We start from the raw sequence: 16,593 nt of genomic DNA on the forward strand, positions 1-16,593 counted from the left end.
TTACCTATTGTCACATAATAGAGAAAGCACTATCAGCTGAATTCAGGTATCTGAGAAAGTTTGGCTTTCTCTTCCTTGATAATCATATGCTTCTTGGACACCATATACATATTTTTTTTAACATTCTCCATCCTTCTACCTGACTATGTGCTGTTTTTGACTCTGTTTCTTACCTAATGTTATGAATTCACTCCAGATTCTGAACTGCACTGTATTTTTCATTGGTAATTAAAACAGTCTCTGGTTACTTTGTCTGGATGATGGTTTAAACTTGGGTCCATCTCTCTGAACTTTGCCTGTGCATCCATCTATCATCAGAACATATCAGCCAACCCACTTTTCCTGGATTCTGTCTTAATTATTATTTTGGTACTTCACTCACCATTGGGGGAATATCTATTGTAAATGATTCTGTGATATTTTGTAATGTCACAGGTAAAAGGTAAAGCCTTAAAGGTAAATGTTTACCTTTTAAACATTAATTTAATGCCAGACTTCAAAGATTATGCTTGTGTGAAGTGTCATCTTTTCTTCTCTAAAGTGGCCAGATTCATCATTTCTGAAAACTTGATTTGACTGGTTCATAAATTAAAAATATACTAAATTCTGATTCTCAGAAGAACGTATTGGGAGTTAAATGATTAACACGTTAATTGTAGTTTAGTGTTTTTGTTGTTGAGTGATGTAGATTCCCTAAAGGAGGAGAATCTCAGGATAGAGGATTTAAGAAAAAAACAGAGTTGTAATCCATTTGATGAGCTGGAAAAGATTTACCAAGGAGTTTGGCTCTTGTCCATCTTATTTCTAATAATAGATGATAATGATCACACTTATTGAGTGCTTATTTACATATTTGTGTTTAAAAACAAAAACATATCTTAAGACACTATTTCAGAAGGAATGGTATGGTTTACTCTGGTCACCCAGTGGTAACATGGGTGATGTTAATTATCATGATCCCAAATTGATTAATATTTCCATATTTAAGTTCATATTGAAATACCATGATTCTTTACTTTAGAACTTCAAACTTTTGGGATGTATTTGCTGTGACCGAGATGTCTTTTTACTCTCCCAAGAAAATAAAACTTTAAATGAAAAAAATATGCTGTTTTTTTCAGAACCAAGAGATGAAATAACTGTACATGCAACAATCTTGGGACATTAAGCCATTTATATAGCACACAATAGGAAATTATGACCTATAGATCATCCTAGAATTAAATTTCATCTTTATCCCCTAAGAATGCAATGTCCCTAAATTGATTTTCCTTTGATACATATATACAGGTGACTTGCTATTACTGACCTTGGGGAGGGGTGCTGAGGATTGAAGCCAAGGTCTAGTGTATACTAAGCACATGTTGTACCACTGAACTACACCCCCCAGCCCAAGGGGTGGCAAACAGAGCCAAACAGTCAATTCAGTTTGGGCCTTAGAGAAAAAGCAATCTCATTTTCCCCATGGTATCATAGTGCCATAAGTGTATAATTATGTTCAGTAGGACACTGTGCATTATTTCTCTTACTGTTGGAAACATTTGAGATTATAGGCTAATTTATAGCATCTCAACTCTTGTCAGCTGTATGAAATCCTGTTGTTTCACTTTCCAGATAATTTTTCCTTTAAAACTTTCTTTCCTTTGTCTTCTAATAAATATGCCCTTTCTAAATCCTTTTTCTTTTAAAATGAAAAGACTAAAAGGACTACTTTTGTAATTAAAAGTCATTTTTAAATAACCTCAGAAGATTGTTTCTAGATATCAAAACATCTTTATGGTCCCATTTCTATGGCAAGAAAGACAAGCGACTGGGATCCTCACGTTTTACTGTAGTCTACATTAATTACCTTCTATTAAAAAATGACAAAGACCTTTTTGAAAGAGAATCTGGCACTCTTTCCACAGAAATGATGGCAGACACCCTACTTTGCTGATTTCTTGACACTTCTAATTACCTGTATTCATTTGAAATCGTTTCCTTTGTAGAGAGTTATTGGCATGATTTTCTGAGAACAAGAGGAAAATGGAAAACATTTTAGCAAGTTAAGGGAAAAAAAATCAACAGTATCATTGTTTGCCGCTTTTGTTGAAACTACCTACACAAGTCATTTGAGGGACATGAAGGTAAATGAAAGGTTATACTTTGCCCTGCATGTTGTTGCTGGTATTTGTAATGTCAATAACCGTAGAAGGTTGTCAGGAAACTGGAGAGATAAAGGTCAATAGCAATGACAAATATATCATTGTATGTGTTTGAATATGCAATATCAGTCTAATCTGCCAGTGGAGGTTTTCACACCCTGGAAATACCAATGAGGTGCTATATGAAACCCACCTATTGTTCTCTAGGGGAGAGACAAAGATTGAAAACTACCAGAGACTGTTTTGGTGGGGAGCAAGGGAGAAGGTGCTATTGTAGTCCTTAATGAATGCACATATAAACACTCATTATATCTAAGGTGAAATTAAAAAAAAATTAATAGTTATTCAGTTTCTCAGATTGCTTCATTGGTGGGAAACTTAAAACTTTTTTTTTTTTGCTTTTGCCCAAAGAGAAAGACGCAATTCAGTTTTGTATTTCATTGCAATGAAGTAGGTCCCAGAGCCTTTCAGTGTTATAAGCTAAATTAAATATTAACTATGCCTTTCATACAGTCTTGACAAAAATTTAGTTGGGCTAATGGTGAACCCTTATACCAAGTCCTGCCTCCTGTTGATTTTGACATGTTAGAAAGTATGGCCATTTGTATTCAGTAATAAATTATTTACAAATGAAATGCACAATAGGTTAGTTAAACTATGTCTCTGCTAAGAACAAGACTAGTTAAAATACATTTTCTTGGAGCTAAACTGAAGTATTCAGTAGATTCAGTGGAAGAATGCATCTTTCTTCCTTTTAGTAAATTGTGCTAGAGAAATCATTTAAAACCTTTTGGGAAATGAAAAGTAAAAATAAAATCACAAGAGATCTTTCAAATGAATGTGCTTCAACTGGGTCTTGAAGAACACCTGCAGGATATAAAGGCAGTGTGTTTGAAATATAGGGTATCATATTTTATGGATATTACTTTTTAATTTTCGCATCTGCTGGTGCTCTACATTAACATAAAATATTTGGAAAATTCTACTCTTCCTGAGACAGTCTACATTTGGGGGGATATTATGACCCCTTCCCCTAACTCTGACCCCACGCATAAACCATATTCCCTTAAATTCACACACAGACCACATGGAAAGAGAGTTAAAAAGAGATTTGCTACTGAAGCTTGTGCAGACTGACAGGAAAAAGAGCAGTAAACTCAGAAGTACCCTGAGGTGACAGAGTCAGAGAAAAGGCTGGAGGGGACAGAGAGAGCCTGAAGGAGAAAAAGAAATAGAAAGAAAGACAGAAATGATTTAGGGAGGGGGAAATAAAAAAGGGACATTATGAAGGTAAAATGCAAATTTAATCTAACAAAGTAAATATATTTGTTGCATAAGAAAAGTGAGATTCGCCAAACCCAGAGAGAGAAAGAAAAAGGTCGGCTGTGGAGATTAAGAGAAAGGATAATATTTTAAAAACTGATCAGAAGAGGAAATTCCAGACAGAGGAAGGAAACAGAAATAGCAAAGGGTCCCCCATGTTTTCCAGCCAGGGATCTGTCCCTTCAGGCCCTATTTCACCCCTCTACCTATGCCCCATGTAAATACACCTGTTTAGAAGGTAAATGTCCAGTCACAGCAGCGAGTCTACAGGGGACTCCCACGTTGCTCCTCACTCCAAGTGCTCTTTACAGCTCATTCTGGAGGTTTTTACATTTAAGTTTTCTAAAGCTTGAATTATTTCCAGAGAAGTAATAATTTTAAATGTCCTCAAACAAAACCCCTAAATGATATAAGTAAGTTTGGATTTCGAGTTTGGATTATTTCTTTTGTTTTCACCAGTTTCTCTTTGTAGTTGGTTAGTTTTTGATTATATCTTTGACCTTCAGATAAGACTCCTGTGTAAGTAAACAGTCTGGCTAAATTCACCATGTACCGAATGACAACTAGCATACTTTCCCAACGTTTTATTTATTTTACTTTTTAATTTTTGTAAATTGAAATTATATCAGCAGAAGCAGAACTTTTCTCTTGTCTTCTTGCTGGAAGATAGTGTTTTCTTCATGAAGTTAACTGAAAGGTCGAAGAGACAATGGAAGGGTCCACATGCACCAGACATGTCTAAATAGAACCTTTCTTTGCAATTTGAGCCACTTGAATGCAGGTGGTGGAAATAGTGGCTTCCTGGAACTTACATGCATGCATATCTGCTCTTTATAGGCTAGCAACTGGGTGAGAATAAAATTTTGAAGGTTTAATTTTTTTTGCCCTTTATCCATCCTCCCACCCTCTTTTACTTTTGGTAAAGGTTAGTTTGGAGAGGAATGAATAATAAACAGTGCAAGCTGTTTCATAATTTTTTTTTTTGTGAATAATAAAAAGTTTGGCATAGGGGACAAAAAACAAATAATGAATGTTTTGTACAAAGTAGCGCTCTTCTTTTATATTAGATGATTAGTATGGAAAATCACCTTATTTGACCATATTTTCTGTTAATTTACAGATTTTTGCATTTTGTTTTTTCTTTCACAGCGCAATATTAGACAATAATGCAATTACATAATAACTTTTTTTTTTCTTGTTTGCTTTTCTCTCTCCTTAGTTGTTACCACTGGTCATTTTACTCATCAATAGCCATCATGGAACTACTCAGAAGATGCTCAGTTCTTCCATAGCTTTTCTTCTCCCAGACAAAAAACTTAGATATAATTTCTAAGTGGAATACCTTATCCTACAAGGAAGGTGAACATGCTGAAAGAGTACTGTAATTCACAAGTGTTAGGGATGAAGGAGATTAGATATAATTTTATTCATATCCATCTTCTCTTTCTCTCTGTGTGGACGGATAAAGTATTAGACATGACAAAGGGTGCAGTTGTGAGGAAAATCATCAATCTCAGCTTTTTTTTTTTTTCCCCCTGAGGTAAGAGAAGGGTGAAGGCCGAATGATTCCAGCTTTCTAGAAGTTAACTTATGCTTACTTATATATACCAACACCCTCTGTTCTTTCTCACATGCCACATTAACCCAGTGTTCTTGTTTAAAAGGAAAAAATTATCTAGTTTTTAATGTAACATTAATCTTTTTCAGATATATTTCTTTCTTCAAAGCTCATTATTATTTTTTTTAAATTAAAGGTCTGTTTAAGGAAATTAAACAGATAGAAAATTATTGTAATTATTTTTGCATTCTAAAGAAACCAAGATTTTGATAGTTATACAAGATATTACTTGAATTTTAGCAAGAGAGAACAGCCAAGTAAAAAGAAATAGAGGAGCAATCGATAAAATATGAGTGAAAGTTTTTGAGAAAAAATAAAACAACCGAGAGAAAAAAAGAAAGTTTATTTATAAATAAGTGTTGGTTCAATTATGAGTTTAAAAAAAAAAGGTACAGGGGTTCACAGTGGGTTACAAATTAATTATGAGTTAACAATGTAGCCCTGTTATTCAAAGGCAAAATACTTATAGTCACTGAAAAATTTAGGCATATAAATAAATGATCATCTGTAATAAATGCAATATTAATCAGTTCTTCATTATCCTATTGTGTCCTTTGCAAATTATGCCAAATGTGCAGAATTTAGAGAAGATCCAGAGGCAGCAGCAAAATAACTAAATGTTGGGAAATGATCCCAATGAAACAAGGGTAAAGGAATGGCCTTGTTTAGTCTGGAGAGGAAAAGAGTTGGAGGGAATTAATAGCAGTCTTCAAGTTCATGAAGGAACACAGTGCTTCCAGGTAGAGGGGAACAGCTGGGCTCTGTTTCCTCTGAGGACAGAACAAGACAGCAAGGTCTTAAATGTAGCCGATGGAGATCCAAGCAAGATGTTAGGAAGATCTTCTGCACTTCAGGGGAAGTGCGGGGAGAGAAGCTTCAGATCCTCAGGATGTAAAATGTGTCAAATTACTATAATTATTATTAGATATGTTTGAAGTCAATTAGTCTAATTTAAAAATAACAAGAAACAATGCAATCCATATAACAGGAATGCATGGAGGGAAAGAATAAACAATTGTGACCTAGGTAAAGGCCATCGGCAATGAATTGATACTAAACTTCTGAAGGGTATGAGAGTCAGAACTTTGAGCAGAAGAAAAAAAAAGACATTATTGAGAAAAGAAGAGGGCTAAACAGGTAAAGAAAAACAATGAAAATCTCAGGGGATGGCATGTATTTAGAATAAATGCCTAATTTTAAACAAAAAATTGTTCCTGGTGATGGGAAAGGAATTCTCATTGTCTGGGTATACATTATATACATTCACAACTAATTTTAAAAATTTTTGTGGGATTAATATGCTTATTTATTAAAAATATGGCCTATAAACAGTTTTCTCAATATTATGCAAACAAAAACAATGAACAAAATAACTTCTTATTTTTTTTTTGATCTTTTGATTTTATGGCATATGAGATACTTTTGATTATGTGGTAAGAAAATTATATATATATGATATATATCATACAAACCAAGAATCCAAGGCATAGAATTCAAGAAGCAATATTTTAATAGGACAAATTACTAAGAAAAATGATTGCAAAAGTTTTCAACATCTTTATCAGGGGAGATGTTTTATCACTGGAGACTGAGTGTCCAGTAATCTAGGTTTTATGCAGATCAAACAAAGGAATGTGATCCACTGATTTAAGAAACTTAGAGTCTAAAACTGGTTGTCATTTGATAGGAATGTTGCATTATAGGGGAATCACCTGGGATTGCAAAATCTATTACACTTGAAACGATGCTTAGTTGTATAAACATAGAAGCACAAGTGACCATTTCAGTAGGCTGAATTGTTAAAGGATGTGCATTAGCTTTTAAAATAATTATAGGGGTTAAAATTTCCAGTCCTCTTAAACTATGATTGCAACTCCAACCAATAATCAGAATTATACTTAAAGATTACAAATATATTAATATTACATTGTAGGTCTGCGTGAGCAACTTGATTCCTAGATTACTGAGTCAGTTTTATCCATTTTCTAGTTACTTTTATTTCTTCAGTCACTCTGCCTCTAAAAATGAATGGGTCTTACTTATATTTAGCTTTTGTTGAACAAATTCTTAATATTTCACTGCTGTATTTTGTCATTGATAGGTTCAAACTAATATGTTTTGCAATGCATTATTTTTTCCTGATATTTGAAACTTTTCCTCATTCTAAAAAGCAGAAAATTAAATAGTTCATATTTAACTTATTTTTCCAAGATGATAGTTATTATATTTTATAACATTCTGATATATAGAACTTAGCAATTTAAAATTAAATTCTTGAAAATATTTTTTATTGATTTTTTTAAAAAAAATCTGCTTACAAACAATTCACTTGTAAAATAATTTTTGGTTTGAAAAATACATCTCTCTTTTTCTCTCTGTGCGTCTCTCTCCCTCTCTCTGTCTCTCTTTTGACAAAGAAAAGCCTTTTGTTCTGGTCTCTCTGGCACTACCTCATTCTGTGACTTTCTGCTGTCCCCTAGTGGCATGTTAATCTTCTTGACTACTGTGTGATTGCCCCTGGAACCAATTCTCTCCTCTTCTGTGCTTTCTTGTGACTCTCATTAGCAGACATTTAAAATACTATTAAACAACCCATGAGCTGCCTTTTAGAAGAAATAACCCTGTTCTTCAGCCCAAACAGTTTTCTGTCTATGAATTCTTAGCTGAGTTAACTATGGCCAGGAATGTATGTTTTCTAGATGCATTTTAATATCACACTACAAGAAAACATTTCAGGTTTTCAGAATTCTAACATAAAACTGACGAAATCAAAATGTTACCAATTTTGACCGTTCTATATATACTAGACCATAGCTAAAAGGTAATTTGTGACAGATCTGACTATTTATGTCAATAGGGTTACAAACAAAAATTGTGTTATTTCTTTTCCTTTGCTTTTCAAAGTCCTAGTTGGTTACTATCATTATCATATTTGCTCTTTCCATAGTGACATAGTTCTATGAAATATTTTTTAAAAATACAGTATTTGAAGCCTTAGACGTAATTCATTTGTGTAAAAGACAGACTTGCATCAACATTTACCAGGATGATTTTAACAAATGCTGTTAAAATTTTTTGTACTTTGTCTTTCTACATGAATTACAATTCTTTTTGTAAAACTTAAAGATGGATTAGTTGTTTCATCTCCCTTCTGTGTTTCACGTGCTTGAGCTGGCACTGTTTAGTTTTATATATGAGGCTGGTCAATGTTTCAGTATGGCATTTTAGTTTTCTGAATTGGTCATTTCAAACTGCATGAAATGAAAATGAAATGTATAAATTTGTCAAAAAGAATATTTCAGTTTTAAAAAATTTAATGGTAACTGATGAAGAATTACTGTAAACCTGGCTTACACAATTCTTTTAAAAGATGACTGAAAGCATACCAAGGAGAATTTTCAAGGGGAAAAAAATCTCCAATGAAATCTAGCCCATTAATTGAACATTACAGAAGTCTGAGATGTGTACTGAACTAATGATTTCTTGGCACTGTCTTGTTTGGCACTTGTCGTGGTTTTGACAATTATCACATGAATAGCAACACTATTTTCTTTCTGAACTTAGGGGGAAGAGTTTTGATGGGGTAGAGGTGGGAAGGAGGCTCAAAGCCCTGGAAACTCCTATTTCTTAGTAATTCAAGTATACAGTTTGGCCATGTGGAAGGAAAAAAAAAAGTTAAGCTGTAAGGTTCTGTTCAATGACAATATTCTGTTTCTTCAAAGAAAAGTCGATATAGTTTTTAAAGTGCCTTTCTTCTGAAAGGTCAGATTGCTGCCCAATTTAGTCATTTGGTCTGTTTATACATGCCTCCACTGGGATAAGATATCAAAAAACAAAGCCCTAGATTGCAATCTATCTTGGCTTAAGTGCAAAGTCATTCAACCAATCCAAAATTCCTACTGACTATCACGAGGAAAGGGAAAAGGAAGGGTTTAAACCTCCTAAACTTTTTCTCAAGAGAAAAGATAAACCACTTTTGTAAACTTCCTTAACAAACGATACAACTCATGCTCCCTTTCAAATTTGCCCCACTGCCCAATTTCTCAAATTCAAATTACATGGCTTTCTAAAAATACATCCTCCATCAAACATTGTAATTTACAATAGCTATTTTTCAGAGATTTTTTTTTCAGTTGTCTATTCAGATTGTAAATGTTCTAAAAATGTTCTCTTGGAGTTATTTTTAAAACCTCATGGTATGGTAATAATAAATATTGTTGTTCTGTTACTGAAAACATGGGAAACAACATGTTTGACAGGTTAATAGGAATGAGGATTCCATTTGAAATTTTAATTAATTTCATTTTAGATAAATATGGCTCCTTCAAAATATTAAGTCTAATGACAAAATGGGACATTTTTGTTTGCCATTAGCGATTCCATTCAATTAATTATTTTGCAGATTATTTGGAAAATAAGTAAAGGAAAAGTTTCCTTAAAAAAATTAAAGCTAGAGACAGTCTTAATAAATCTTCTCTAAAGTAATATAGTGTTATCAGTGTCCTATTCTCTACAGAATTAGTTTTTCCAAAACAAATAATAAAGCTGAGCAGTCCTACTTTTTACAACTCTGGAGACTATCTAAACAAAATGAACAGATTTATAGGGCTATTTTTAGTGCGTGTCACTTGCATTACAGTTTACATTTGCTTTCGAACCTTATTTGACGTTCTTGGTAGAAAAATACTGGCAGAACACTCATTAAGATTCTTAATAAAGGTCAGTCTCCATAGGACAGTTACCAAAAAACCAAAGTTGAGGCATGCATAAGAATGTTCTTTTGGACTTTATGTGGTGCCGAATCCTTTCGTTTGTCTAAATGGTAAAGCCCTGAATGAAAATGCAGATTCAGAGGTATTATTTGTAAAAACCATGAGGCATTGATACAGCCTACTAATAATAACTGAAGTAAAAGCACATTTTTGATGGCAGGAATTTTCACACAGCAACAGGTAAGTACTGCTATGCCCCTATAACTATTATTTTTCCATAAATTGCATATTCACATTAAAGTGAAAATTAAGTTGCTAGAGAAGTAGAGTACAATGTTGTGATTTTCTGCAAACCATTCTTCCGTGAATAAAGAATGCACGGAAGATCTTATGTAATGTTATGAAATATGTCATCACACATAGATTTATGGAAAAACCACGTTATAATTTAAAATATAGTTGTGAGGATTAAATGTTTGCATTTTGTCTAAACCAAGTTTCTTTAGCAGTTTGTCCCCCATGAGGAGAAAGGCCAGCCCTTGCAGACTTCATTTCACTTCCATATACATATAAGGAATGGAGAATTCATCTCCTTTTGATTATTCTGCAAAGATATAGCAAGAGGAAAATATTAGAAGCAGAAACCCAGATACATATTTAGCCACATTATCACATCTTTTCTTCTTTGTAAAGGGAGCGCTTTGATAAGGTTAGGCTACACAGGAAACTAAATTGACACCCTGTTCAATGCGTCCCGTGCTTTCATATTAATCGTGTTCATGTAAAACTCCCTAGTAAGGAAATGCCTTAGTGGTAGACATCATTTCGTTGAGCCTTATAAATAGAGCTCGAATTCAAAGGTAAGAAAACAGACAAGAATTTTACACCAACCACCCCTGATAAGATTATGTTTTCAAAGTAAAAACATGTCTACAAAGTGTTGTGGTGTGGAAATGTCCGATTAAACACTTAAGAAAACACATTTTCCCACACATCAGCCTCTTTATTTGCATGGAATAATTCCTTAGAACAACATAAAAAGTAACTTGGCACAGCTAGGGGATCTAAAAGTCACTGTACCACATTTAAACCTGAAAAGAGATTTCTGTAAAATTATGTCTTCACAGATTGCTCTCTAAGAACTTGAGAAAGTTGAAAACTGAGACTGAGGGAGAAGAATATTCATTGTAACTGTGGAAGCAAGTATAAATGAAGGCATTTGGGGAGGTTTTAGTTTGCTGCGGAAGAGTCATCCAAGAAACTAGTTTTATAGCTTGATGAGTGTTTTTAACCAGTTAAAGATGTTACTACAACTACCTTAAAGCCATGTTGTAAACAATGCCTCTGATTAAAAGATTGTCAGAGGGTTTTCTTTTCTTTTCTTTCTTTTTTTTTTTTTTTTAATTTGAAGCTTTCAATCATTCTATTTCTTTGGCTTTGCAGTGTAAAGGAATTGCATTTCTACAGTAAATTTATCAATTAGTAATTATTTTGGTGGTGAGTGCCAAATTTGGGTTTCTACTTAATATAGGGCCGGTTTTAATTTCTTCTAGCACTGGTTTATCCTGGCCTATTTAACATATGAATTAAGCCCAAATATCTGTCAAATTCAACCCATACTTATTCCTGCCAAAAGAATAAAAAATAATTTATAGTTGTAATCTCGATTTATGGTTGAGTTAGGCAGAGTGAAAATATGACCTCTGGAGGAATCCCCATTGCCCCTTAAATTCCAGTTTGCTTTACAATGCGTTTGTGTGCTGGTGAAATTTGGTGCAGCTAACACTTAATATGTCGATTTAAAACGGAACTGCTTTTGATTTTAAAATAATATTTAAATGAGAGAAAAAGGAAATCTTCTTCAAATAGATTATTTTGCCTCTCATAAGTAACAACAACAACAACAAAATAAAACCTAGTTATAAGACAAATATATTGCAAGCAGGGACAGATGAGGCATTTTTCAAAATTAAACTGCTATGACAAGCAGTTGTAAGGCAGTCTGCTTTCTGATTTTTTTGTGGTGGGGGGTGGGTTACGGGTATTGTTAGTGAAAATATATGCCCATAGCAACTAAAATCTTCTTTCAAGATACCTTATTTTTTCTTTTTACAGGTCTTTCTTTTAAAAAATCAAACATACATAAAATGTTTTATAATTTTGGTGATTGTTACTTTCCAATTTTGGTGGATTCATTTCAAATTTTAAAACATCACTTCATGTGTCTTATATTTTTTGCCCTTAAAATATTCTCCAAATGCTAGTTATTTATGTGAATAACAGAACAAAGCATAAAAACATGGCTTTTCTCCCTACTCCATTATTGAAGTGGATTATGATCATTAGCCAGGGCTGTGTTTTAGTAGCAATATTTTGAAAAATAGCCTAAATAAATAGATGTCGAATTAATCAAGAATGGGGCTATTACCATTATTTTTAAAAAATGTATACCATTAGGGATTTTCAGCTACAAATAATTGTTATGAAGAAAACCGAAGGTTGCATCTTTAAAAAATTAGCATACTCTACCTCTTTAGGGTGTTAAAAAGATTCAGTACTCAACTTGCATCTGTGAAAATCGTGATTAAGGAACTGTTCACGATTATAATAAAGTCAGATGATTAACCCTCAATTTAGAAGTCGATGATATAGCAATAGATGCTACTGTGACTTACTTAAAGTGTTTGTCTCGCTCTTTTATAATTTGGAAAAAGTGTTTCTGAATCAGCCTTCTCACTGTCTGCAGAGATGCCTCACTTCTGAAGCAAGAAGTTGACTTTATCCAAATTCCTTCTTGTTTTTCACTTTGTTTATCATCAGAGACAAAGGATATTTTTTCAAGCATTGATTTTTCCCCCTTGTGGTTAATAAGAATTTATCATTTAGAGGTCCTGCAGGTTGAAATGCACATAAAAATCAGTTCTGTTTTCAAAAAACCATTTACAGTGAAAGCAGGAGGAATTTCAATCATTTTATCATGTGGTTCCTATATCTAGGTATACTTTTAATTAAACACTGGTCCATAAATAAACAAATAATAGAAGTTAGCAGAGAAGCAGTTGATCTAAATCATGACAGTTGCTCATTTATCTTTGTCCTAACTAGACAATAGGAAATGACACTACACTGTTGTTTTCTATGCATTAAGATTTCCTTCTTAAACAAATGCAATTGAGGCCGTTTGTTTTCCGACAGCCCAGCACACACTGCCAGTGGCCAGAGTTTTGTCTCGTCTTCATCCAGAGGAGGATTAATCTTGGTGATGGTGCAAACAAAATGTATGTCTGGGGTCAAAGTGCAGACTGCCTTTTGGGATCTGCATTACATTAATGTCATTTTTGGGTTCCTGACGTTAATCAAAACCAACACCATAAAGCGTCACTTAGCTAATTTGTGTATTATTGTCAATGTTACCATTAATTATGCGTTTGTGAGGAAAAAGAGGATTAATGAGATGTCACAGGTAATTTACAATGATCAGGCTCCCCAGGACATTAAGAAAACACTAGCTGGGTAAGATTACCATGCAATCATAATAGTATGCAAGAAGCAAAAGTCTTTGTTGAGGCACACACTAATATTGTCCATCATTATCAAAACCCCTTTTCACTAGAGTAATTCCTAACTTTTAAATATCTTACTCAAATTAAATGTTTGTTTTGGCCCCAACCATTTGGCACTCATGTATTAATTGTGAGACTTTTGTTGAGGTGTCTCTCTCTCCAAATGCTGAGGATAAGCTATTGTTTCACTTGAAAGGTAGGCAAAGTCAAGGAGGGTTAATTCTTTACCAAGCCCCATGAACTTGGGTTCACATTTAATATCCCTGTGACACCATCTTAGGTGTTTTGTGTGGTTGTATTAAATCAGACTGATGAAAAGTTTTCTGATTTTAGTACATTTTCTCCAGCATCGTCCTGTCTTGGAGTCATATAAGTAAATGGCTTTTGCTTTCTCTCATCTCTCTTCTGCAGTTGGTTGGTGAGGAAGGGCAGAATCACCTGACATAACAATCACATTAGCACAATACACACAGGGACAGAAGCACTGAAGGACAGTGGTGTACAGTGGTGTAAAAGACCACATAGAAACAGGAGTGTTGGGCCTTGGCTTTTCCTGTTGTCCCCTGGGCCAGGTGGTGAGTTGGGGGGTCTGCTCAGAAAACAATCTGGACCTCCCAGGGTGACATCAGAATGGTTGATTCCGCATGTGATTGGAGAACCAAATCTGGCTCTCAGAACCTGGGAGCCTACTAGCAGACAATCTGCAGGCAGGCCAGAGAAGGGCTAGAGCTAGGAGTCAGGAGATGCTTTGAAGGAATCAGGAGACAGGAAGATGAAACTGTTGAGAAAGCAGCAGTGTAATCTGTGACATTTATTTAATTAACAGATACTTGTGGATTCTTCATCATGTTCTGGGAACCATGATGGTGAGAAGGATACATGAGGGAATAAAACCAGACATGACCCTATGCAGTTCAGAGCTCCAGGCTTTGGTATCTCCATCAACTTAATTTTAGAACTGATCCCTGCTGTCAGATGGAGGATAGACTGGAGGAGGGTCAGAGAGGACAATGGGAGACTATGTAGAAAGAGCTCATTGGGAAAGATCACTTGCTATTTTAATTTTCATTAACTCATTTTAGTTTTGTCCTAGATTTATTTTTTATTTATTTGAATTATATAATATAAAACAGGATCATGTATTTGCTTTAACATAAAATATGCAATCTAGATTTAAATTCCAGTTTTGGGAAACTTTGAACAAGTTTTTAAATTTCTCTCTGTGTTGGCATCTTTATCTGTGAAACGGAACTAACGAAACTTCCCATATAGTAATCAAGATTGAATGAGATAATAAATGTAAATTACTTAGCACAGAACTCAGCAAACAGTAAGGATTTAATAAGTTTCGTGGTTTTCAACCTTAGATTTTTATCAGAAACTCTTGTGGAATGCCAAACACCATAGCTGCTTGGCCCATGCTCCATACCCATTGAATCTGAATACTTGTATGTGATCCCATGTAGCTTAGATGAAAATCACTGCCATAAAGATGCAATATTTATAATTTATTACTAGCAATTGCTATCAACGTTAATATTTCAGTGAAACATCTAAAAATCTTTGATCTGATGGCATATTCCAGGGACTAAATATATAGGATCATGAATTTTATCTGGGCATTATCTTTCTATTGTGATTTTGGGGGGACATAAGATTTGGATTGTGGTATATAAAATCTATGAAATAATGTTACATTGCAATTACTGTTGTGTGTATGCATGTGTATATATTATAGATCTATTTCCCTGGGGTACATGCAGAAGTTTGAGATGCCTGTCGTTATATGAAAGCTGTATTTAAGAAACATTGTCCATGTACTGGAATAAGGTCAAACCACAAGTGAGCTGAACTCCACCATCTATTAACAAACGAAAATAAAACATTTATTACATTGTCCACTCTCGCTTTTTTATATTTATGGTATATTCCAAGGATATTTCCCTGTTGGGATAAAATTTCACAAGCAGAGAAGAAAAAGGAGGGGGAAGTTTAAATAAAAATGTTTTATTATTGATTTGGCGTTGTTGGGGCTGACCATATAGATTGTGGAAATAATATAGTTTATTTCCTTTTTTTATTGGCTCTACAAAGTAATAGCTTAGCATAGCTATTAGTTTATCTAGTAACTAACCTTTGAACTACTTTCTGAGTTGGTTGTTTTCCAGAAAGCAGTATATTCAATAAAATAAACACTGAAAGATTTTTAATAGCATAAAGTGTACTGAAGGAGAAGATCCTAAAGGGAAGATCTGTTTTCCCTTTGGTCTATGACATTTTATGGATTTGAAATTTCTTACTTTATTATCACGGTCTTCTGCTCTTACTAAAGTTAGAAATCTATCCGTGTAGAGAATTTTGTGCTTTATTTTTTTCACCATAATGGCATAGTGTGAAAAAAATGCTTTATCAAAACTTTCTGAACCAAAAGAAGTTTATCAAGGGATTAGATATTTACATATAAAGGTCTAGTTATTTTTTTAATTATTTTTAAAAATGTGAATGATATGTGAAACTGTGCAAGATCCATTGAAATTATTATTTAAACAGCAGAAATATGTGTATGTTTATAAAATATAAGATATCTAAGTAAGAATTAGTTAAAAAATTCTTCTTTTACACAATTCTTGAAAAACTTCTCAGGGTTGGGAACCTTCCATTTTCATGTGGAAAAATCCAATTAAGTAATTATCATAGCAGTTCTATCTTTTTTAACTGCTGGCCAAAATATCCCAGTAACATTTTGGGTCACTATGGCCCTGTATTGTCAATCAAACGTCACCAAACCCATAATGAACACATGAAGCATAAATCCATGTACTACCAACATTTCCAAAAGAATAATCCTCTCAATGCATCAAGAAAAGGGATGCTTTATGCTAAACATCTTTGAAAATAATGCATTCATATTTTCCTCATTAAGATTTACAATGTGTATTGGCTTATTAAATGTTCTATTAATGAATATCTTTAGCTTTGAAAGTCATTTCCTCTATGAGTTAGCAAGCTTTTCATTGCTCTGACCAAAATACCTTACAAAAACAACTTAGAGTAGAGGAAGAAAATAAGTTTTTTCTGGGTTCATTGTTTCAGAGTTTTTAGTCCATGGCCACCTGATTTCATTGCTTTGGGCTTTAGGTGAGGCAGAATTTGATGGTGGAAGAACAGCAGAAGAGAGCTGTTCAGTTCATGGCAACCAAAAGGAGGGAGGGAGGGAGAGGGGAAGAGAGAGG

The sequence above is a fragment of the Marmota marmota genome, unplaced genomic scaffold, assembly GCF_001458135.2.
Source record: "Marmota marmota marmota unplaced genomic scaffold, marMar, whole genome shotgun sequence".
NCBI lineage: Eukaryota > Metazoa > Chordata > Mammalia > Rodentia > Sciuridae > Marmota > Marmota marmota.